Source organism: Schistocerca americana, chromosome 6 (genome assembly GCF_021461395.2).
Source record: "Schistocerca americana isolate TAMUIC-IGC-003095 chromosome 6, iqSchAmer2.1, whole genome shotgun sequence".
NCBI classification, from domain to species: Eukaryota; Metazoa; Arthropoda; class Insecta; order Orthoptera; family Acrididae; genus Schistocerca; species Schistocerca americana.
In genome coordinates, this window is record NC_060124.1 from 420383826 (window position 1) to 420409296 (window position 25471).

Genomic DNA, 25471 nt, shown 5'->3' on the forward strand with positions numbered 1-25471 from the left:
GTTCTTCTTCCTTCGTTAGGAATGGGTGCTCTACCGCCGGCTGGTGTGTGAACAGTTGCAGACTGAGTACGACTGGAAGATTCCTGTCAACTTTCATATACTTTGTGGGCTACCTTTTTGGTCTTTCCGTCCATCAGTGGAACAATTTGCTCAGCAGTTCATGTGCTTCGTTTCTTATTTTTTTCTAGGCGAGCAGCTTTTCGGTGAGCTTGGAGATTTTTCTGTTGCAATATCCTGTTCAGGTTCAGTAATGTTCCCGTCAGCAGGTGGTGCGTCGAATTTCGGATTACTTTTCGGAACTGGCTCGTGTAGGCCTTCCTTGGAGTGTACGGTTGGTTGCAGTGTGGTTGGAATTACCTCCTCTACTTCATTCACTTCCACTGGAATACCATTATCAATCTGAGGAGTGGTCATAATGGGGGCGGTGTGTGGGAGTCCAGTGACTGCCGCCACATACTTTATCGGCATGCAGGGTGTAGCTGTAGGTCTAACAGCTTCGTCGGCCGACACCTGGGCTGCACGCCATTGTATACATTTGCACGCACGTGACCCATTGAACCACGCCATGGGCACATTCTGTGCTGTCCTTCATCCATGACGATGGCTCGATAGGCGCAAACGTTATTGTAAGGCAGGTTGTGTTTCAATAGTTGCACTTTAAGTTGTCTGATATCATTGAGCTCTGGAAAGTTATGTGATTTCGAACATTACAGAGCCCTATCTCATAAGACGATTCTACTGTATTTATTTGCTGGTCTGGAGCTTCCAATCGCCATTCGAAAACAATTACTTTTCTTATACCAAAAACCGGCAAAAGTTTCTGTCACAGTGCTTAAATCTGAAAGTTTTTACACTAGATTCGACCATTTTACCACAAAGATCAGCATTCGTCAGTTTGACATACATAACAGCATTCACGATCGAGAAATGAACACTAACTAAACTGAAACTTTCTGGCAGATTAAAACTGCGTGTCGGACCGAGACTCGAACTCGGGACCTTTCGCAGGAGAGCTTCTGTAAAGTTTAGAAGGTAGGAGACGAGGTACTGACAGAAGTAAAGCTGTGAGGACGGGGCGTGAGTCGTGCTTGGGTAGCTCAGTTGGTGAAGCACTTGCCCGCGAAAGGCAAAGGTCCCGAGTTCGAGTCTCGGTCCGGCACACAGTTTTAATCTGCCAGGAAGTTTCATATCAGCGCACACTCCGCTGCAGAGTGAAAATCTCATTCTGGCCACTAACTAAACTATCAGAACTTATCTTCATAGCTTGTTCAAGAAAATATTCAAATTTTCAAGAGTTTGGTTTAAAAGACTGCCAGTCGAAGGTGTGTGCTTTGTTTAGCTGACTTACACCTCCATATTCTGAGAATCGCGCAAAACCAAACACCACAGAATAAAGCAGCAGCAAGCGCTCAGACTCACCGTAAGCGAGTGAGACCGCTGCAGCTTGCAGCAGTGGTCGGCACACGTCTGCTGCCAAAATTGGACTGCCACTGGACCGTGAGCAGGTACTGCACTGTAACAGCTCATGACGAGTTACAGTATATCCTCCACACACTTCAGCATCCTACAGTGTTGCAAGATGGTGCATATGGCCCGAGTTAGAATTCTGAAGGGCAGCCGGTTACATTGGCCACCTTAAGTGAATGACACCGACTTGGTCTCTGCGGCGGCCAGCTATCGGTCGGATTTACGTCTAAGATTGTGCATGACAGGCTGAATCATATAGTTAAACGCCTTCTGTATTCCACATGTTTACCGAATTTTAATCGCAATATTTCAATTGTGCAATATTCATGCTTTTATTACATTCTTAGTGCACAATGTATTTCAAAATTTCTATCGTCATTTAGTGACAGGTATAACATTTCCGCCATTTGATGGTTTTCGTATGACTACCAGGCATTGTCTGGCATATGTAGACTATTTGTTTTCGTGTAGAGCTATCAGTTTGTTTTTCTTATTTTTGTTGTGGATCCAATTACAGTTATTCAATTTATTTAATACGTTCTCTGGCTTCATTGTAGCCTGTTTATTTACATTGTTGATTGTGATTTGTAAATACTACTGCCTTTAGAAAATTTACGTATGGTAAGTTTACTTAAGATTTGGCTTTGTGAATGAATATTCCACTCCAATGGCCATATTGTCTTTGTAATGAAACATACCCATGTGGTGTGGATAGTGTTTTTGACTAATAATCAAGACTCCTGCATGTTGGCTTCTAATGCTGCACTGCATAAATTTTGAGTAAAAATCATCAGCAATGGCAGCTGAAGTCTTCCAGCATAAGAAGTCACCCTTATCTGCCAATGGCGTTGTCAGAGAGGCAGAGAAGCGCACAGAGGTTCAGGGCACTCTCTTGCCTTGGGGCGGGAAACCGTTCCTAAAAGGCGGAATAATCGGCAATTATCAGCAGAAGACGAGGGAAGCCACTGCATTAAAAATAGGTATTGTGCTCCCTCAGGACACATGGCCTGTAATGGAAAAAGTATCATCATGGTCACTCCACTAGTAAAAGGTTCTGAACTAGTCCCCCATTCTAATCTTCAGAAGGGGTTTGCCAAAATGGAGGTGACCATGAGAAAAAGATTGAATAATCAACGAAAGGGTGACGATCTATAAATTAGGGCATGGAACATCAGAATTTTGAAAATGATAGGAAATTAAAAAAAACGCATTTACATCAAGTAATTGAATGAAAATAATGATGAAAGTCATTTGATTCCATTTAGCGACGTAAGGAATGAAATCCTTTTTTATTTTTAAATAAGTATAGAAATAACTTTGATCACTGCTTTAATTTAGTTAATTGATTTCAATGTATTTTCTATAATTTTGTAATCATTTCACACATCGTTTTAATCATTGTATTAAATTTTACATTTACTCTAATATTTTCTTCCTATACTTTATTTGTTATCTTTGTGCACATGATTTCAATGACTTTTTCGAATTAATTTCCATTTAACTTCATCCATTTGATCATCTTATATTTTAGGCCATGTTACTGCATTCATTATTTCTATCCCTCATTTTCCACATTTATTTATAATCCCATCTTTTGTTTAAATCTTAATCTGTGTTATTTTGTCCATGTTGCAACAGCAATTTGTGTTTTAAATGTTTGTGTGTCGATTACTAGCCAAAAAAATGTGTACCTTGTATGTAACGAAATATACATTAATGACACTATTACACCCTCAATATAAATAGACCATTTCACATTTCGTCTTTTAACCGATAGTTTGGCTATTCGATTATTTACATGTAGCGACAGATAAATACAGGTAATAAAACCACATGCACAATGGTTCCGAATCAAAATAGGAAGACGGGCAGAAGTTAAACTTATATAGAATATGATTAGAATTTTTTAAAGTTACATGTAAACAAAGTAATTGAATAAAATTAACTGTCAAACTGACGTCGATTACTATTTAAGAATAAAATGAGATTCGAACCCATATGGTCGTATCCTAACCATTATGCTAGAATGGAACTGTATGCCCTAACTTCAACTTTATGTCTCTAGAACATCACGAAAATCTGTGAATTTCTTTTTCCATCCATTACAAGCAAACAAGGACCCACCAGGGCTAATGAAAAGAATGGGATATCTGGGACTCTAACCTATGTCACCATACAGATGGTTTTATAAAGCCAGTCCTAATGCATGATACCTCTCCTTCTAACCCTCAATCTAGATATAGTGGGGGACAGTGAACTTAAACAAAAATAAGACATGGACTTCTGGTCAGACGAGTTAGTGGAATAGCAAGAAAAGCAGATAATGGTAAAAGGTGGTAGGATTAGTTATGGATAGGAAAGAAGGCCAGAGAGTGAGTGACTGTGATCAGTTTAGTGATAGGGTTGTTCTGATCAACATCGGCAGGGGCGACAATAGTTCAGACATACACGCCAACGTTGCAAGCAGAAGATGAGATAGAGAAAGAGTATGCAGATATTGAAGAGGTTATTCAATATGTAAAGGGACATGTTGAACGAATAGCCATGGGGGCAGAAAAAAATGTTTAAATGTGTGTGAAATCTTATGGGACTTAACTGCTAAGGTCATCACTCCCTAAGTTTACACACTACTTAACCTAAATTATACTAAGGACAAACACACACACCTATGCCTGAGGGAGGACTCGAACCACCGCCGGGACCAGCCGCACAGTCCATTACCGCAGCGCCCTAGACCACTCGGCTAATCCCACGCGGTTATGGGGGACTGAAATGTAGCTGTAGGAAAAGGAGTAGAACAAAGGATTACAGGAGAATATGGGTTTGGTAGAAGGAAAGAAGAGAGAGAAAGACAAATTGGGTTGTCTAATAAATTTAACATAGTAAAAGCTAATAATCTTTCTGTGAATCTCAAGAGGAGGAGGTAAACGTGGTAAAGCCCAGGAGATACTGGAAGATTTCAGTTAGATGACATCATGGTCTAGTAGAGATTCCGAGATTAGATATTCGAATGTAAGGTGTACATAGGAGCAGATATAGACTGAGAAGAGAAGACTGAAGTTTAAGAGAAATGACCAGAGAAGTTATTGTACAAAGAATTGGGATTCTGAAGTACTGAGGAATGATGAGACTGTTGGAAAATCTCTAAGGATGTGGATATTTCGATAAGGAATACCAAGTAGAGCAGTTTAGCTGAAGAGGGGTGGACATCACTAACATGGGCAATCACATATGTTGGCTGCACAAACGTATGTATAACAAAGGTAACTGAGAAGAAGCAGTAGGTAACAGAAGAAATAGTTCAGCTAACCAATGAAATAAATAAATAGAAAGACGTTCAGAGAAATACAGGAATACAGAAATACAAATCATTTAGAAATGAAACAAATAGGAAATTCAGAGAAGCTAAGGCGAGCTGCCTGCATGAAAAGTGTGAAGAAATCAAAACAGAAATGACTGTCAGAAGGAGTAACACACAGAACAGTCAAAACAACCTACTGCGAAATTAAAGCAAAGGCGGGAACATTGAAAGTGCTACAGGAATGCCACTGTTAAATGCAGATAAGAGAGCAGATAAGTGTTGGTTGGAACATTGAGAGTGCAACAGGAATTCCACTGTTAAATGGAGATGAGAGAGCGGATAAGTGTTGGTTGGTTGGTGCTGTAGTGTGCAAAAGTGCTAAGGTCATGAGCGACCATATCATAATGTAAGAAAAGAACAAAAATACCTGAGGCGAGAAAGGCAAGATCTCAATCAAGAAACTTTAAAAAAAGAAGGAGCAGCTGAGGACAAGGAAGTCCCTAGGAAAAAATTTTCGGAACATCATGGAGATCGCGGAGGTCCCCATCGGGGAGGGTGGGGGGAGGGATCAGATTTGCTTCGCCATCCCGCTGGGGCAAATAAAATGCAAGACGCGAACGACAGAGAGCGTGTCATTTGCTAAAACTTCTGGTAAAGTAGACAGCAAACAGAAGAAAATGTAAACAGTTAAAAAATGGGCACCGGATCAGGAAGAGGCGCACCGACTCAGGGTTGAGAGCAGTATTAACAGAGAGAGACAAAGTCGCCATTTAATAAATAACAGTGACAAAAACGACAGTGTCCTATATGCAGCTGGGCTAGAATGACCTCGTCGCAACATGGGGGCCAAGAGTAAGCTCACCATGCTGTTGAGAGAGGTGTGACGTCCTGGAGTTTGTTCCCCTGGAGAGAAGACCTTTGTGCTCTCCAAAGTGAAACCATGAGGTGTGATTGGAAAGTTTTAAGAATGGATCCGCTACTGCTTACAGGTTTGGCAACCAGGTACACGGAGGGTGGGGTTTGAGTCACTGCCTCGTTCTTGAACGCTCTCTGACAGGAAACTGCATTTCCTTCATTCAGTTCATTGTGGCAGCTGTTTGAGTGCGGGTCTGTTAGGGCTTGTTTCCAGATTCTGTATGCGTAAAAATGGACGTAAAAACGGAGCAACGAGTTTGTGTGGAATTTTGTTTTAAAACCGGGAAATCAGCTTCTGAGACTTAAGAACTATTGAAAACAGCTTTTGGAGATAATTTTATGAGCCTGTCAAATGTTTTTGTCTGGTTCAACAGATTTAAAAATGGCCACGAATCATTTGAAGATGAACCATGATTTAGCCATCATTCCACCTCAAAAATGATTGAAAATGTTGTGAATGTTGGCGACGTAGTGTGCTCTGATGGTAGACTTACAATTAGAGAGATAGCTGATGAACCTAATTTAAGTTTCTATGCAGTTTAGTCAATATTAACTGAAGATCTGAACATGCATTGAGTGTCCGCAAAATTCATTTCAAGAGTTGTCAAGTGACCAGAGACGACAGTACCGACCTGAAGTGTGCCAAGGCCTGATTAATGGGACTAAAAATGACCCAGGTTTGTTAAGTAGGGTAATTACAGATGACGAATCGTGGGTATACGGATATGATCCTGGTACCAAAGTGCAGTCTTCTTAGTGGAAGACTCCACGTTCACCACAACTGAAAAAAGCACGCCAAGGTCAGTCGAAAGTGAAGACAATGTTGGTGAATTTTTTCGGTTCTACCAGTATTGTGCATCATGAACTTACCTTGGAGGACAGACAATTAACCGGGAATACTACAAATGTGTCCTTGAGCGTTTCCGCGAAAAGGTGCAGAAGAAAAGGCCTGCATTGTGGAAAGACATGAGTTGGGTGCTACACCATGACAATGCTCCGGCTCATCGTGCCTTGTCCATAGTTGAATTTTTGACCAAATTCAACATTCCTGTGCTTTCACAACCGCCATATTCACCTGGTTTGGCCCCTGAAAACCTCTGGCTGTTTCCTAAACTGAATTTTCACTGAATGGGAAGTGATTTGACTCGATTGAAGACAGCCAGGCAAGTACGGAGAGCGTCTTTAACACACTTCAGGAGGAGGTAAACGTGGTAAAGCCCAGGAGATACTGGAAGATTTCAGAGCGTCTTTAACACACTTCAGGAAAAAATTTCCAGGAATGTTTCCAAAAGTGGATACACCGTTGGAGTCGGTGTGTTCAGTCATAAGGGGACTATATTGAAGGAGATGCATCAGAGTAGCATGTAAGAACCACCACTGTACAATTACAAGTCCATTCTTACCACTGTACAATTACAAGTCCATTCTTAAAACTTTCCAATCACACCTCGTACGTGCCGACAGACAGCAACACGAAGAGGGAACAAAATGACTGCCAGGCCAAGGGAGGAGAATTCCAGACTTTGCAGCTGCAGCAGGAGCCTCGTTCCCTGGCAAGCAGACGCGACTGGGAACCCACAGGAACACCACATTGGCTGCCCTTAAAGTAAGCGAGTGGAGGCAGTCTTGCATCCGTTGTACTAAAGCGTGGACTGAACACAGTGCGCAAAGTCTGTGAAGAGCACTGAGAGAATCTGAGCAGATGACACAATTTGGAAGCCCGTGGCGCCAGGATGTACTGGCTAGGTGGCCTAATGAAGGGCATCGAGTTCCACGGTAAAAAAGGATCATCGCCAAGTACAAGAATATGGTCAGTTTTGGAACCATCGGTGCAGACGAAGACACTGTCCCCAAGGCGCGTGCGAAGTGCGAGAAACTCGCTGCGATACACAAGGCCAGGAATGGGCTCCTTAGGAAATGGATGTAGTCCGAAATGAGCAAGTACCTCGGCACGAAGCCAGGGGTTTAAGAGCTCACCCACATGGAATATGTGGCAGGGTGCTTAGAGCAAAGCTGTCGAATCAGCAAATGAAAGCAAACTCCGGGAGGCAACAGAGATGATGGACGCAGCCCATGTTGGCGGTCAAGGGAATCGTCAAGAAAGGGAGCATATAAAGGGGGAACAGGCACAGAAGACAAACGGCTTGCATAACGAATGAGGAGAACATCCCGCCGGTATCGCAATGGTAAGCCAGCAGCATCGGCATAAAGACTCGCTACAGGGCTAGAATACAACGCGCAAGTGGCTACGTATTCCGCAATGGTGGATGGTGTTGAGATAATTTAAGACACACGAACATGTTGATGAATATACGATATGTCCATAATTCAGCTTCGAACGGACAGGGGACCGGTTTAAATGGAGGAGGTTAGTCCGATCCTCTACCTACGAGGCACCGCATTAAAGCACGTAGGATGTTGACGGAGCGAGTGCAACGTGCTGCCAGGTAAGAGGCGTGGGAAGATCAACAGAGATCCCTATCAAAATTAAGTCCCAAGAATTTCGTGTGTCAACGAACGGAAGAAGGAATGAGACGAGACTTTGGGATGGGGGAAGAAACTCATGGCGCCGCCACATGTTCATACAGACAGTCTTGTCAGCCAAAAAGCGGAAGCCATTGTTGATGCTCCACTAATAAAGATGATCAAGATATACCTAAAGACGTCGCTCAGGTAGACAGGTTCGCTCAGACCTGCAATAGATCACAAAGTCATCACCGAAAAGAGAGCCTGAGGTACATGACGAGAGACAATCCTAGATAGACTTAATGGCTATGCAAATAAGACGACGCTGAGCACAAGACAATGAGGCACCCCGTTCTCTTGAATAAATGTGTCGGACAAAGACGACCCCACACATACCTTAAAAACACAGTGTTTTAACAATTTCCAGGTAAAAGGGGAAGGCGACCACGGAAGCTTCACTTGTACATAATACGGGGGATATACGTCCTCCAGTAGGTGTCATACCCCTTCTCCAAATCGAAAAACACGGCCGCAGTTTGGCACTTCCGCAAAAAATTGTTCATAGTACGAGTTGACAAGGTGACGAGATGGTCAACTGTTGAGCGGTGTCTGCGGAATCCACAGTGGGCGTCAGTAAGAAGGTTCCAAGACTCAAGACACCACAACAGATTACCATGAATCATACATCCCTTCACCTTGCAGATGCTACCGGCGAGGGAAATTGAGCGGTAGGTGGAAGCAGGTGTAAGTATGGGAATGACAATGGTCTCACGCCAGTTACTGGGAAATGTGTCATCTGTCCAAATGTGGTTATATATATGGAGGAGAAAGCATAGGTCCTAGGGAGATAGGTTTTGCAACATCAGAATGTGAATGCCGAATGGTCCTTGGGAGATGACCGGGACAAAGAGAGAGCATGTTTAAGCTCCCTCATAGTAGAAGCTGTATTGTAAGATTCACAATTATGGGAGGAGAAGGATATCGTCCTTGCCTCTGCCACCCGTTTTAGAGCCAGGAAGGCAGGAAGGTAGTGTGTGGAACTCTAATGTCTGGAAAATATCGGCGCAAGGTATTGGAGATATAGAAAGGGTGTACAATGACATTGTTCGCTAAGGTCAGACCAGGGACTGAGGAGTGAACCGCGGTTCTTGAAACCGATGGAAAATTACCCCAAACAACAGAAGAGGTACTAAAACCGTTAAAGAGAAAGCCACCTAGCTTTTTTGCTATCCCTGAAGATGTAGCGTCACTGCGCACGTAGCTGTTTATAGCGAATACATTTCACCATCGTGAGATGGCGTTTAAAAACGCGGAGAGCTCGTCTATGCGCGCGGATTGCCTCAGTCCACCAGGGAATGGGGGCACGTCGCAGCGAGGAAGAGGTGCGAGGTATGGAACATTCTCAGCAGTAAGGATAGTGTGTGTAAGGACTTCTACCTGCTCATCAGTGCAGAGGACGTGGTGTTCATCGAATGTGGCCATTGAGGAGTAGAGCTACCTGTCACCTTTGAAAAGCTGCCAGTTGGTTGGAGACGCAGATGGATTAGCAAACGAATGACACAGGGGAAATGCTCACTCGAATGGGTGTCGGAAAAAGCGGACCATTCGAGACGAAGAGCAAGCTGAGCAGTACAGATCGAAAGGCCCTATTGGGGAAAGGAGTGCGTGGACACGGAAAAAAATTGTCTTTGTATACCCATGTTCAAAGAAATTATATTGGGTTGGTTGAAAACATCTACTAGGAGAGAGTCTCCCAGACAGTGGCGTGGAGAGCACCAGAGGGAATGGTGGGCACTGAAGTAGCTGAGCAGCAAAAAGGGAGGTGGAAGTGGAGCAATAAGTTGCAAAATGTCCGCCCTGGTGACAGCAGAAGACGAGGGTAAGTAGATGTTACAAAGAAAGAGGGATAAACCAGGAAGGGAAAGACGGATAGCAACAACTTGAATCTGTGTGTACAAGTAAATGGTGTGACTACAGACGTCGTCTCGATTGAGCAACATGACTCCCCCTTTAGTAGGAGTTCCGTCCTCAGAAGGAAGGTCTAAACGGACTGAAGAGAAGTGGTGGGACGTGAGAGCGGTCATAAGGGCATAATATGGAGGCAGAAAACAACTGGACAGTATGATCGCAAGAGGAGCTGTAATTCAACCATATTGGATCGGATTCGCGGATATTCCATTGGAGAATAATCTTATCCAATGATAGATAGGAGATGAGTCAAATAAGGGGGCAGTCACCACGGTGGCTGCCGAGTGCCAGAATTCGAGCGTGGACAATAACCAATTTCAGAGGCTGGTGGATCTTGGTCTATCAAGTTCGACAGAGGTGTCGATAATGGTCTTCGATTGGCTAGTAAACAGGTTGTTGGCAGTGCGTCCCAGTGAAACGGAGGTTGGCCGGGCGAGGGTAATGCATGGTGAGACTGTTGAAGAGAAACGCCGAGGTGCAGAAGGGGTAGATGGTTTGCCTTTGTTTACTGCATAGAACCTTGGCGTTTGTCATGTGCAGACCCAGATGTTGGCTATATGTGTGCAAAAATCCACTGCGGAAATACTCCTTTTTAGATTTCCATGCTTCTGTTTGCGAGGCAGGCGAAGGTTTGTTGGTGTGGTGGGCACCTGTAGCAGGTGAAGATGAGGGTGAGACCGTGGAGCTGGACGATTTCGCAACAGTGGCACTATACTGGTAGCCGCAAGTCTGCGTAGCAATGCCCTTCGTAGGTCTGGATGTAGCGAGAACTGTACTATAATTGTCAGAGAGCGGTGTACAAGGTTTGCGGCTACACAACATTTTCCGATCACTGTTAGCAGGAACATTTTCTTCACCCGATCTCCTGAATGTCTCTCTCATTGAGGTAGATTGGACAGTCACAGGAGGAAGCAGCATAATCGCCCTTGCATTTCATACAGTGAGGAGAAGGAAGTGGAGGACGACGGTTCAATCCCGCGTCCGGCCGTCCTGATTTAGGTTTTCCGTGATTTCCCTAAATCGCTCCAGGCAAATGCCGGGATGGTTCCTTTGAAAGGGCACGGCCGACTTCCTTCCCTAATCCCGTGGGATCGATGACCTCGCTGTCTGGTCTCCTTCCCCAAACAACCCAACGTCAATCCCAAGGAAGTGGACACTCACCCTCAAGAGCGTCCTTGCCGCAGGTTACGCATTTGGCTGCATATTCAGAAGATTCACGGGTGTGGTTGTAGCAATTACATTTATAGTAACGCATTGGATTCGGGATATATGATCTGACAGCAATAGCTTCGTAGCCAGCCTTAATTTTTGATGGAGGTACCACACACCCTCAAATGTGAGGAATAGAGTGCGGGTTGGCACTAACTCTTTGTCAACTCTTTTCATACAAGGTAACCTGGAGTCGCTGTTGTTTCAGCTTCGGCCAGCCCGTCAAGCAGTCGGGTGTATATGACAACACAGAAGAAATTCAGAGTGCAGTGGGGTTTTACTTTAACGGGATAGCTGTGGAGAAACGTTGCTGTAAGCAGTTGTGTGCTTGAAATGCGCTATCCGTCGCCAAACCAAAGTTCCATTATGCACTTCTGAACAACAAGTGGATTAACTGTCGCGAAGCTGTGACCATCTCCCACGCGTGACACCACGTGGTATTTGGGTGCAGCCAGTAGAGGCGTCGATTCTTTCATTTTAATCCATTTACGTTTATGTTATGAGAAACTCATTACGGAGAGATCACTCATGATTGACAGCGTCTCTGACGGCGTCTTCCTTCCTGATGCCCCCAATCTCCCTCAGGGAGGGATGTAGGGCGCACCTGCTTTAGGTGACTGTTCACACCTCAGGTCACACCTCGCAGACTCCTAACAGAGGGACCAATCGGCGTAGAGGAAGGTACCAGCTCAGGCAGTCACCCTTCCCTGGGCCTGGCCTACTTGTCGTCCCGACTTGGAATTACGCGCTACCCAGTCAACTTTTACGCGTCAAACGCTTGAGCTGGCCTCCAGGAACGCACAGGGAGGAAGACGAAGAGAAGGAAAAAGAGAGACCTGAAACGCCAAAGAGAAGGGAGACTAAGAAGAGGAAGGAAAGGAAAAGAAAGACTGCTGGACACGAGGAATCCACAAACAGCTTTACCAAGAACTTAGGTTTCCCAAAGAAGGGATACGACTTGGTCCCCAAGAGAGGGGAAGAGAATAGCAGGAGGATAAACGTGCAGCACGGAAAGGGAAGCTGCGCTGCGAAGACAGACTCCGTAGTAGCCAAGCACCAACTCACGAGAGAGTGGGGAGAGAGCGAATAAGTGGAATGAGTACATTGAAGCCCTTTACGATGGGGAGGAGCTGTCTGGTGATGTGATGGAAAGAGAAACAGGAGCCAACAAGGAAGAGATTCGAGATCCGGTATTAAAACCAGTATTTGGATGACTTTTGGACAACTTAAGCTCAAATAAGCAGCGGGGATGGATAATATTGCATCTTAATTTCTAAAATCATTGGGGAAGTGGCAACAAAACTACCACTTAAGTGCGATATTCCTGATATGGTCAATGTGGGGGAAATCTGTAGTTAAAGGTAACTGAAGAAAACTTCCAAAGCCAAGATCGCTAAAAAAAAAAGCTTTCTACTGGATGGCAAAGGTATGCTGTCATCATAAGATCTTATGTTCTGAAAGGTTTACAACATATTATCTGTCAGTGTTGCAAAAAATTGTCGCTCTGATTTGTATGAGATCGGCGACATACCATCAGATTTTCGGAAGAACATCATCCACACAATTCTGAAATTAGCAAGAGGTGACAAGACCGAAAATAATCATAGAATCAGTTCGACAACTGATGCATCCAAGTTGCTGACAAGAATTACTGAGTAACAACCGGAAAAGAAGAGAATCGAAGCATTTGAGATCTGGTGCTACAAACCAATGTTGAATATCCGTTGGAATGATAACTTATGCAATGAGGAAGTTCTCTGCAGAGTCGGCGAGGAAAGAAATATATGGAAAACAATGACGAGAAGAAGGGATACGATGACAGGACATCTGTTGAGATATCAGGGAATAACCTCCATGGTACTAGAGGGGACTGTAGAGGGTAAAAACTATAAAGAAGGACTGAGATTTGAGTACATCGAACAAGTAATTAAGGACATAGGTAGCAAATGCTACTCTGGGATGAAAAGGTTAGCGAGTCGCATCAAACCACTCAGATAGCAGACAACAATGAAACCAAATAAAAATTTTTTCTACGGTGTCTATAGCTCTTCCATTGCTTTCTGCGTTTGGGACGGTCAAATTAGAATTATCGAAGAAAGACGTAACGTTACGGAAAGAAAAGAAATTAGTGAACATTTTACCACTCGGTGACGCTGTAAGCGTCATAACATAGATGGATTCGGATAGAAACGACACATGAATCACAACACGAAGGTTTTGGTGTTGGTTGCACATTAAACCAACCGCACTATGCAATGTGCATGACCGAACAAGTTTGGCGTTCAACAGCTGAACCACTGTTAGATAGGGAAGCCCTTCCACCACGGTAAGATCGTACCACATCGGATGGGAAAAATCGGTTTTTAATTTTGAGGCCAAAAACCGTATAAAAAGTAACAACGGAGTCGGTTTTTAACTGTCGTGAGACAGGCGCACGACGTGTTCCGTATGCTGTCGACCGTTTTATTCCACAAGTTGTTATCGATAAACAGCTTCTTCCACAACAGGTGGGAGAGTCGGAGGCGTTACGTTCGAGGTTCCTCGCCCGTGTGTCTTCAGTTCAGCTACGTTTGTGGAAGAGGAGATTAGTGTTTAACGTCCCGTCGACAACGTGGTCATTAGAGACAGAGCACAAGCTCGGATTAGGGAAGGATGGGGAAGGAAATCGGTCGTGCCCTTTCACAAGAACCATCCCGGCATTTGCCTGAAACAATTTAGAGAAATCACGGAAAACCTAAATCCGGATGACCGGAGACGGGTTTGAGCCATCGTCCTTCCGTATGCGAGTCCAGTTTGCTAACCACTGCGCCACCTCATTCGGCGCTAGGTTTGTAATCGGTGCATTGAACACAGCATCTTTCAGACAATCTCACAGCCAGAAGTCGCACGGATTAAAATTAAGTGACCTGGACTGCCAGGCTGTAGCGAAATAAAGGGTGATAATTCCAGCATTTCCAGAATGCCCCTGCAACAGCCACTTCACTGTCCATGGCAATGTGCTGGGAAGCGCTATCTTACACAAAAATGATTTTGCCCACACATTCACGGTGTTGAAGGGCTGGAACAACTATGGTGCGCATAATACTCTCATAACATTTACCAGTGTTAGTCATCTAAAATCTGGCCACAAAAAAGAGAGGCGGACCATCTACGTGCTCTGTAGCTCATGGCAGTAACTGTGCGACTGCGCGCCTTCTGTTTGTGTAAGTGTGCACTACGCTTTCGTGCACTCTTATTACTGTCGGCACAAACTAAGTTGGAGCAACCACAACAAAATCGCGCGTCTATGGAAATGATCGTCAGACCTCGGTATTTTTCTGTGGCAGTTATCGTATACACTCATAGTTCTTGTTCTCCGGGAATTAACGTGCTACCACTGCACGTAACCTAGATATTGGTAAATGTGTTCCGGACTCCAGTTAAAGGTCGTGAAAGCCGATGGTACTTCCAGAGATGGATAGTTACTGAAGTGAACAGTATTTTCATTCTGCTACCTCTGGCTAGAAATCATACAGCTGTGTATAATTTTGTAAGAATAAATTGTGTTAATTTTGGACAGTATAGGAAACTCATGTCAGTAATAATACAAGATGTACTTAATAATTTGTGACGTTACTGAGGAAAATTTCCCTGCATTTTATCTCGTACACAGTATGGAAAGAAACGAAGTGTTGTAAAGAGTATGCAACGTGTTAATAATTCTTAGAGATTTTACACTTAGTAAATTTTTGTGAGTATGGTAGGCGATCTGAAATGGAAAACTGTTGACAGTCTTCTCGAAGCATACTGTATCCCTAGTGCTTAGTGGCATCATTGATGAAAAAGTGCCAGTGCTGTATCACAGATCAATCTCATCAAAGGTATCTTACGAAATTACGAGTACAAAAAAGTTAAAAAAGTTGTGTAATTTGGCGGTACTTAGCTTTGTGACATTATTAAGTGAAAAAAGGGATTCCTCAAATTTCACACCTGCATATTTTTTGTTTTTAATTGGTCTTTGGCCACTGACTTGGAAAAATTTTCTCCGACGTATTGGGCACATCAGTTTTATACAGGAAAATTGTACAATGGAATATTTACACTTTAGACAAGTATGGAAAATTAAGCATTTGGAATGAATACAGGTTTTTACAGTAATAATATGGTCAGATACTTGTCAGTGGTATTTAAATAAAACTGTAGATTAACTCACTTTAGGGCCTACTAGTACTTGTGCATACTACATCAACATATTTGAATGATATATCCCTTTTTGTTTTCAAGGAGCTCAAGTCAGCTCGAAAATCTTTCTGCCTGATTCACGCATTATCGTGTTTTGGTTTAGTTGTTCACAAAAATTATCCCTTCATTATGAGTAGTTATCTGTCTCATACATGAAGTATCCTGTTATGTATTTAGACTCTTAACTATTAGGATATTAAAATGTAAAAAGCAAGAAAAACATCATAGCGGGCAGGTGACACTGCTGAAGTGTACCGGAAAGGGTGCATATTATTGCCTCACATATTTGACGAACTATGTACGCTATAATCACATTTAAGTTTTTTTAAAAAAAAGGCAAAACTTGGAATCGACAGCTAAGTATTCCCCAGGACAGGAAATTTTGTTATTGAGAAATTTCTGAAAACCCTGCACATTCATATTCCACCACACCAATACTATAAATTCAGAATCTTACAATGTGGATACCCAACGAAGAATTAGGTCAAGAGAGTAAAAAGGTGTGGTAATGACATCTGAGGCGTTTATATCTGTTACTTTTACAAGGTTAACACAATCAGCCATCCACTGGAATTCTGCGCACAATAACGCCAAATAGAACAGATACGTAACAAACTGAAAACTTGGAGATACTTATTTAGCCTCTCTCTCAACAAAAAAGTAAGACCCTCTCGATAGCAGAAGAAATCGAGCAGTTTTCCAGAACTCACATAGAACTTCGCTCAGATGGGCTATCTTGTACAGGAGTAAGAGAATCTATCACGCTGCGTATATTTTTGTGTTGTATTACAAGGCCTTGCACTTTTTCATTAAGCGAACAGCATCACAAATTAAGCATCGAATGTTACCTACAGTATTCAGCTTACATATTAGTTCCAACATCAAAAAGCGCGTTGATAACATTTCACTCTAACAGTGCAGTAGCAAAGTTCCGTGTATTTCCTGTTGCAGCTGCTAGGGTAATACTTCTAATAGCGACCGATAACGTATATACGTACTATATGAAACACCAATAATCGTTCAGTCATCAACTCATGTGTACTGGACCGTTAATATTCTAAAGGTGCTTCCACACGATGCCGTTTTTGTGTTTAATTTTGCGACTGCCCATAAATTTCCGACAGTCGAGCTATGCACACGTATTTGTACATGCGTCATTTCCTGGAAATGGAAAAAATGAACAAATGTGTGTGAATTCCTAAGGGACCAAACTGCTGAAGTCATCGGTCCCTAGACTTACACACTACTTAAACTAACTTATGCTAAGAACAACACATACACCCATGCCCGGGGCAGTACTCGATCCTCCGGCGGAAGGGGCCGCGCAATCCGTGACATGGCGCATCAAACCACGCGGCCATTTCGCGAGGCCCTGGAAGTGGAGGTCGTGTGTAAAGCGCATTGCTGCCCGCCTTCGGTGGGAATCTTTGCGCTTTTTAGTAGATGACAAGTAGCTAGGGCCCATAGGTGTTTGACTGTGAAGTGTGTTGTGGTTATACTGTGAACCGATTTGCCGGCCGAAGTGGCCGTGCGGTTAAAGGCGCTGCAGTCTGGAACTGCAAGACCGCTACGGTCGCAGGTTCGAATCCTGCCTCGGGCATGGATCTTTGTGATGTCCTTAGGTTAGTTAGGTTTAACTAGTTCTAAGTTCTAGGGGACTAATGACCTCGGCAGTTGAGTTCCATAGTGCTCAGAGCCATTTGAACCATTTGTGAACCGATTTATGTGCAATAATGTCTGTTGGCTTCAAAGGAAGTACGTTTAAGTTTGTAGATGATTTCAGACAAAGAAAAAAGTCGTACTGAGTGCCGCTTCTGAAGAGTATTTGAATGAAAATTCGAGATGTGTTGCCCTGTACGCCACGTATTAGATAAAAAGCTTCCGATCATATTTCTGTAAAGAATAAGATACTAGAAGTATCTATAGATTGTAAGTAAAGCATACTGTAAATTTTGTGTATGAAAAGTGTATACGAAAACTGGACGAATATTCATGCGATTTAAAAGCACAGCAACTGACGAGTCTGACATTTGGAAAGAAGAAGTGTTGGGATACGTGTAGCTGCTCAACAAACTACTAAAAGAGAAATGAAGCACACCGACGATGCAAAAAAATATGAAACTGAAAAACGCAACCTCCGTTTTTTTGGATTCTGGATTATATGAAATTTCCAAATTTGTCGAGTCCGAGAATGTAATCAACATATCATATTTCATCATTACATACAAAAGACGTGCTGAAATTTACTAACCTTCACATAAAGACCAAGATCCTTCCTTAAGTATTTCACTGTTATTTTTACTTATTATGCCTGTTCCGTTGATCCAGTATGCAAGATAATTGCATGGTAATGGAACGAGTCATAATTATACATGAGATCAGTACATACAGATCCTAATAGCCAAGAGCCAGTGAAAGTGGTACATCTGCCCAGTTTCGTGTATGGCCCCCGCAAGCACTCAGAAGTGCCGCAACACAATGTGGAATGGACTCGACTAATGTCTGAAGTAGGGAATTGACACCACGAATCCTGCACGTCTGTCCATAAATCCGTAAGAGTACGAGGTTGTGGAGATCTCTTCTGCAGGCATCCCAGATATACTCAATAACATTCATGGTTGGGGAGTTCGGTGACCAGCGGAAGTGTTTAAATTCATAAGAGTGTTCCTTGAGCCGCTCTGTAGCAATTCTGGACGTGTAGGGTACTGCTGGAATTGACCAGGGCCATCGGAATGCACAGTGGACATGAACTGATGCAGGTGATCAGACTGGATGTTTACGTGTCACCTCTCAGAGTCGTATCTAGACGCATCAGGGGTCCCATATATCTCCAACTGCACACGCCCCACACCATTACAGAGCCTCCACCAGCTTGAACAGTCCCCTGCTGACATCTAGGACCCATGAATTCATGAGGTTGTCCCCATACCCGTACACGTCCATCCGCACGACCCAATTTGAAACGAGACTCGTCCGAGCGCGCAACATGTTTCCAGTCATCAACCGTAAAATGTCGGTGTTGACGGTCCCGAGCGAGGCGTAAAGGTTTGTGTCGTGCAGTAATCAATGGTACGAAAGTGGGCCTTTGAATCCAAAAGCCCATATCGATGATGTTTCGTTAAATTGTTCACTTTTTAATGGCCCATCATTGAAATCTGCAGCAATTCGCGGAAGGGTTGCACTTCTGTCACATTGAACGACTCTCTTCAATCGTCGTTGGTCCCGTTCTTGCAGGATCTTTTTCCGGCCACAGCAATGTCGCTGATTTGTCGTTTTACCGGATTCTTGATATTCGCGGTACACTCGTGAAATGGTCATGAGGAAAAATCTCTATTTCATCCCTACGTCGGAGATGCTACGTCCCATCGCTCGTGCCCCGACTATAACGCTACGTTCAGGCTCACTTAAAGCTTGGTAACCTGCCATTGTAGCAGCAGTAACCGATCTAACAACTGCGCCAGACGCTTGTTGTCTTATATGGGCGTTACCGACCGCAGCACCGTATTCTGCCTGTTCACATGTCTCTGTATTTCAATATGCATGCCTGTACCAGTTTCTTTGGCGCTTCAGTGTAAATACAATTTGTCATATGTGTATAAGAACAAAATATGCTAATAATTACAAGCTTAGGCATTTCCTACAGTGAAAATAGGTATAAAAAAAATTAAATAATAAATTACAATTACTCCACTTTACACGTTACAAACTTGATAGAATTGAAATGCTTTGCTTCGAAATGAGGAATAAATGATTCAAACTAGTATGTAAGCCGTCAGTTGGTAGCTAACAACATTTTTTGCCAGCCTTATCGCTGCAGTTTCTAGAGCACAAAATCTAAAATCTCGTTATGATCTCGCTCTGAAATACACACACAAAACTTTGTCATCACTTTGTAGTTCTCTTACCTCTGTTGTTTACATACTTTTTTACCCACAGTCGCTTATTCGTTTTCTTTTTCTGTCACCTTTTCATCACAGTAAACATCATTTCTAGAAACCCAGAATCTACTCTGTAGGAATCAACTTGGATTCCGGGAACAGCGATCCTGTGAGACCCAACTCGCTTTATTCGTTCATGAGACCCAGAAAATATTAGATACAGGATCCCAGGTGGATGCCATTTTCCTTGACTTCCGGAAGGCGTTCTATAGAGTTCCGCACTGTCGCCTGATAAACAAAGTAAGAGCCTACGGAATATCAGGCCAGCTGTGTGGCTGTATTGAATAGTTTTTAGCAAACAGAACACAGCAAGTTGTTCTCAATGGAAGGGCGTCTACAGACGTTAAGAGTAACTTCTGGCGTGCCACAGGGTAGTGTTATGGGACCATTGCTTTTCACAATATATATAAATGACCTAGTGGATAGTGTCGGAAGTTCCATGCGGCTTTTCGCGGATGATGCTGTAGTATACAGAGAAGTTGCAGCATTAGAAAATTGCAGCGAAATGCAGGAAGATCTGTAGCGGATAGGCACTTGGTGCAGGGAGTGGCAACTGACCCGTAACATAGACAAATGTAATGTATTGAGAATACAAAGCAAGTAGGATCCTTTATTATATGATTATATGATAGCGGAACAAACACTGGTAGCAGTTACATCTGTAAAATATCTGGGAGTATGCGTACGGAACGATTTAAAGTGGAATGATCATATAGAATTAATTGTTGGTAAGGAGGGTGCCAGGTTGAGATTCATTGGGAGAGTCCTTAGAAGATGTAGTCCATCAACAAAGGAGGTGACTTACAAAACATTCGTTCGACCTTTACTTGAGGATTGCTCATCAGTGTAGGATCCGTACCAGGTCGGGTTGACAGAGGAGATAGAGAAGATCTAAAGAAGAGCAGCGCGTTTCGTCACAGGGTTATTTGGTAAGCGTGATAGCGTTACGGAGGTGTTTAGCAAACTCAAGTGGCAGACTCTGCAAGAGAGGCGCTCTGCATCGCGATGTAGCTTGCTGTCCAGGTTTCGAGAGGGTGCGTTTCTGGATGAGGTATCGAGTATATTGCTTCCCCCTACTTATACCTCCCGAAGAGATCACGAATGTAAAATCAGAGAGATTCGAGCGCGCACGGAGGCTTTCCGGCAGTCGTTCTTCCCGCGAACCATACGCGACTGGAACGGGAAAGGAAGGTAATGCAATGGTACGTGAAGTGCCCTCCGCCACACACCGTTGGGTGGCTTGCGGTGCATAAATGTAGATGTAGATGAATCTTCGATACGCTCCAGACTGTAGCGCCTAGAACCGCTCGGCCACTCCGGCCGGCAGTACATGCGTTCTTTCCACAAAGTTTTGTGTGTGCTTTTTTATTCCCGTTGTAGCCGCTCACTATTCTCCGAAGTACCTAGATTAATAGACGTGTGGAACAAGAAAAAAAAAAACACTGAACTATCGTCCCTGGACTACTGTCACTGTGGTATGTCCCCACAGTAACCCCCCCCCCCCCCTCCTTTTTTATTTGGGGCATAGGGTTACCATTTTGTGTCGACTCTCTGGAGAATGTGGTTGCTGTTTATTCTCTTCCGATTGTAAAAATGTTCCGGAACCCTGGTGCTCCTGGACCTCTGGACGCGTAGGATAAATGCGACGTGAAGGTCGGGAGAACACTTCACTGCGCTGTCCTGTTGTTGATCGAGGTGTGTCAGTAGGCACTGCAGCCGGTGCCCATGGCCTTATTTGCTGTTCCTGAGGCTGCGGCTGATTGGCTGGCGAGGCGTCTGGAGTGTAGGGCGCCGAGGTTTGACTTTTCTTCCAGCCCGCGTTCTATGTTCCTCTCGGACTGTGCGTCCAACTGGCTGCTCGTCCTCTTCCTTCTGACATGTCTGTGAACTTTTCTCCTCTCCCGTGAAGACCATTGTATTATGAGGTGATAATGTTTCTCCACCTTGTCGATTGTGGTTCCTGGTTTTGCAGGCTCCACTGTCTCCTCCTACTCTGCCACATACTCTGGTTTTAGTTTCTCTATAGGTACTGCCGTGGCCTTGCCTTCTTGCTCTATGACAAAAGTATGTGTCTTACGCTTCAAGACTCGGCATGGTCCCTCATATGGCGGGCATAATGTTGGTTTGACTGCAACTCCTAGTCGTAACCACACAGTAGAACATTGATGAAGATGTTCATGAATAAATACAGGTATTATATAGGGACGCAGAGGAGCCTTGGTGGAAGTTTTTGGATTGAACACTACCTAAAGGTGTTATTGTATTTGAAAGCTCTATTAAATCCGCGGGAATACAAATCTGTTTTACCGAGAACCATTTGACTTGGTGCTAGGTCGATATCTGCTTTAACAGCTGTTCTTAACCCAAGCAGCACTACAGGGGAAGCTTCGATCCATGTCTCCTGGTGACAAATGAATGCAGCTTTACGAGTTCTATGCAGTATTTATACCGTGCCGTTGCTGGCAGGATGATAGCTTGTGGTCCGCAAATGGGAAATTCTACATAATCTCTTAAGCTCTGAAAACCGTTCACACTCGAACTGACGTCCCCGGTCAGTTGACACCGTGGACGGACTCCAATATAGGGGCGAATTTGACCACGAGCTGTCTCGCACCACGATGTTGTATGCCTCCCCCGGAAGTTCGAGTCCTGCCTCGGGCATGGGTGTGTGTGTTGTTCTTCGCACAAGTTAGTTTAAGGAGTGTGTAAGTCTAGGGACCGATGACCTCAGGAGTTTGGACCCCTACCGATATCACACACACATTTTTGATGTATGCGCGGCCGGTACGTAAGTTACTTTCAATTTATAACTCGAATTTTTTTTTCTTCCTTTAATCTCTGCAATTCATCGTCTACTTTTTGCGCCGGGCCAGTAGCTGGCCATGAAATTCCTTGAATCGCTGTACACGCTTTTGATATACAGCCCGGCACAATGACGCCATAACCACTGATGTGACGAACGTCCTTTGTAAATTATCCTATGAATTCCAGGTGTCTGATGCGACGTGAGGTACTCTCCTGGTGAATCCTCTCAAAGGCGTTGACCAGTGGGCGGTACAGAAGGGTCTTGCCTCTAAATCTGTACTGAAATATTTTACTTCTTTGTATATTGCCAATAACTCCCTATTGATAGCTGACCACAGAGTTTGAGCTGGTAAGAGCTTTCTTGAAAACAACGCCAATGGTTGCCATATCGCTGCCACCCGCTGCTGCATTGCTACACCAATGACGCTCCGGCTTGCGTCAGCCATTAGAGCCAGCTCTGCAGTTTGAGCTGGATGACATAACAGTAGCCAACACCAAAGAATCCTTGAGTTTAGAGATGGTTCCTGTCACCCGCTGTAACTACGGCACCTGACATTTGCCACTGGTATGTTCCCCTGCTAGATTTGTATAAAGAGGCTCTAGAAACTCAGCTACATGTGGTAAGTGACGCCTGTAAAAATTTGTCAATACCAATAAACGACGTATCTCTTCGTATGTTTCTGGTTGGAACATGGTTACTATTGCATTTACTCGCTCTGGAAGGGGCTTATACCTTCTGCTGTAGCCTCGTACCCCAGAAATTTGATGTTCCTTTTTCCTAATCTACGTTTATCAGGGTTTAAAAGGACGTCAAATTTTTGCAAACGATCGAACAACTGTCCAAAATGTCTCTTGTGTTCTTCCTCGTTTCGTGAATTATTCTCATTTTCAAGTGCATTGCGGCATTTGTTTACATGAATATGTTTGGTTCGCTTCTCTTGCGTGTTTTTGAAGTTAGACAACAGTCAGAAAATCTGACAAAATGAAGGTGCGGACTCCAACAGAAATTAGACCAGACCTTAAACAATGAAAATCAGAAATATACAAAATAGCATGTAAAACTTGCTCCAGCTACTACATTGGACGAACTAGCAGGAATTTTCGAATTAAGTTCAATGAACATATCAACTGCTACACGCATTACCAATTTACAAAATCAGCAATAGCATAACAGATTAAAAAACACTGAAAAACACTGTACACACATTCGAAAACATAGAAGATTTTAAAACATTTCACCTCTTCCAAAAACCTCAAGCAATGGATTTGATAGAGGAGCTTGAAATTTTTGTACACCACAAAAAGCGAGGAGACTACATTCTCAAAGACAAACTATATGGTGAATCACTTAATTTCTACAAATGTTTGTCCTGTGTAAGTCCAACAATTTTCATAAATATGTACTTTTCGTTATTAGAAAAAAAGTCGATAATTTAAGACAGCAGTGGTAAAAGTATGTTTTGTAATGTACAACCCAATAACCCTAACAACTGCGACTGAGTACAAACCTTTTGTGAAGTCATATCATCGTAATATCTTTGTGGCATGTTTTATAGACAAATAGTGTAAGTGTTAATTTGCATCTGTGTGATATTCTGTGTAGTGGAGTAGACACCCAAAGATTGAGTTTGTGCGATTTTCCGATTGCAGTCTAACTTCTGAAACACCTAAGAAAGGCAGAAAATCACACATGCAACCATCACCAAATATATTCATGTTATTTAATGCACTTTAAAACGAGAATAAATTCTCGCGACGCGTTGTGCTAAGCAAAAAAATTAAGTAACTGGTGCAGTTATTATTATTTAAACCATGAATGACACAAATACAGACTTACCTGAATCATACTATATGATGAACGATATTAAATCGATTTATTTTCTTGGAAGCTAGATCTTCCGCGTATGACACATAAACAATATGGATTTAGAAAGCGTCGTTATTGCAAACATGGCGCTCTATGTATTCGAAGAACTAAGTGTTACCGACAGGGGATCACAAGTTCAGTTTATATTTCTAGACTTCCAGAAGGCTTTTGGCGCCTTTTCCCACAACCGGCTTCAAATCAAACTGCGTACCAGGATTACAGTCTCAGTTGTGCGACTGGATTTTTATTTTCCTGACAGAAAGGTCAAAGTTCGTTCCTGGTGTTCCCCAAGGAAGTGTTACAGGCCATCCGCTATTCTTAGTCGATGCCACCGATTTAGGTGTCAATCTGAGCAGCCGTCTTACAGTGTTTGCAAATTATGCTGTCGTCTACAGTCTGGTAAAGTCACCAAAAGAACAAAACCAATTGCAAAATGATTTATACAAAACATCTGCATGGTGCGAAGAGTGGCATTGGTCCCAAGCTATAAAAAGTGTGAGGTTCTCCACAATTGAAATACTGCCCATTCAACTGTAAGGGGCGATCAAGAAGTTTCCGTTTGAGGTCGTTGTTGCAGATTATATACAACAGAGCGCGACTCCGATGCTGGTATATAAGCACCGACATGTAGGCAAGGGATTAGTGTGTCATTAGTGTCTTTCCGCCATGTGCGCACTGAAAACGGTATTACCTCGGCGCATCATAAAACTCCCAAATTACTAAGCAGGGCAGGGGAGCATTCACATTTCATCGTTCACAATATTTATTAACGTCAATGAACAGAAATAAGAATTGTCATAAAGCCCATCAGTTGGCTTCAGTACCCAACCAAATATAATAACTCTTCAAATGAGAAAGACAATACCTTAAAAAAAGGGTAACTTTACACATGAACTGTGAATAACTGTATTTTGTATTAACAAATAGTGAAGAAACAACATTTATAATAATCTCCCAATCAGAGAACAAATATATGTAAAACCCATGAGTTTGCTTTAGTTACTAACAAACGTAGAACAACTTGTCAAATGAGAAATTTAATACCTTTCTATTGAAAATAGAAAACATTGCACGCCCAAAGGGCTATCGTAAGTGCACTTACAGAGAGTTGTAAAACCCTGCCCAAATATGTTCATTTAAAAAAAAGAGTATCCTTACATACGGACTCTCAACCTGACAGGCAGTAATCTATATTAGACACTTCTCTTACAAATAGCTCCCAGCTCACGGCATCCGCTAAGTGCGGACATGAACGTCCTGAGGAGCGGCCAACACGGTCCACACCTGTTTGTGCCGCTCGGACCCGATTTCTCC